This window comes from Etheostoma spectabile, chromosome 15 (genome assembly GCF_008692095.1).
Source record: "Etheostoma spectabile isolate EspeVRDwgs_2016 chromosome 15, UIUC_Espe_1.0, whole genome shotgun sequence".
Classification (NCBI taxonomy): domain Eukaryota; kingdom Metazoa; phylum Chordata; class Actinopteri; order Perciformes; family Percidae; genus Etheostoma; species Etheostoma spectabile.
The window spans coordinates 2,256,717-2,257,241 of NC_045747.1; the positions used below are offsets into that span (position 1 = coordinate 2,256,717).

The 525-nt window shown below is 30.9% G+C and overlaps 1 protein-coding gene across 1 annotated transcript in view; it reads left to right on the forward strand.

The window, feature by feature from the left end:
- Positions 1-525, forward strand: part of LOC116702436 (interferon-induced very large GTPase 1) — a 12,514-nt gene that overhangs the window by 5,063 nt on the left and 6,926 nt on the right. The gene's annotated exons all lie outside the window — the stretch shown is intronic.

The window sequence follows — 525 nt, forward strand, 5'->3', positions numbered from 1 at the left end:
GTCTTGTTGATCATCATTTGGTGTGTTTTTCTTGATGATTATGAGACCGGTCACCACTAAAACAGATTATTTAATCTCAATAGGTCAGTAATTTAGTGAACTAAAGATTATATAAAGTTATCTGTTTTCTTAGTATGATCCAGTGAATAAACCTGGGGAGGATGAGCACTCAAATAATAAAAGCAACACAGTAGAAGGGTCTGAAATCAAGTCTTCTGCAACTAATGAAAAAGGTAAGAATTTAATTAAACAGTAACATTGATTTCATAGATTATGTGTCATTAACTTTAAAAAAATAAAAATAAAAAACATTGAAGTACCTCTTATATTGTTATTGCAAACTTTAACTTTGAGAATGATGTGATTACTGCAGCGTTACAAAGTGATGTTTTTTTATTTTATTTCAGTGATACCTGAGCTCACACTTGTGTTAATTGGTGATAAAAATTCCATTGAGATTGGATCAGAAAACATCTTAGTTGACCATGACGGACAAACTAATGTGGAACAGTTTTCAACCAGACT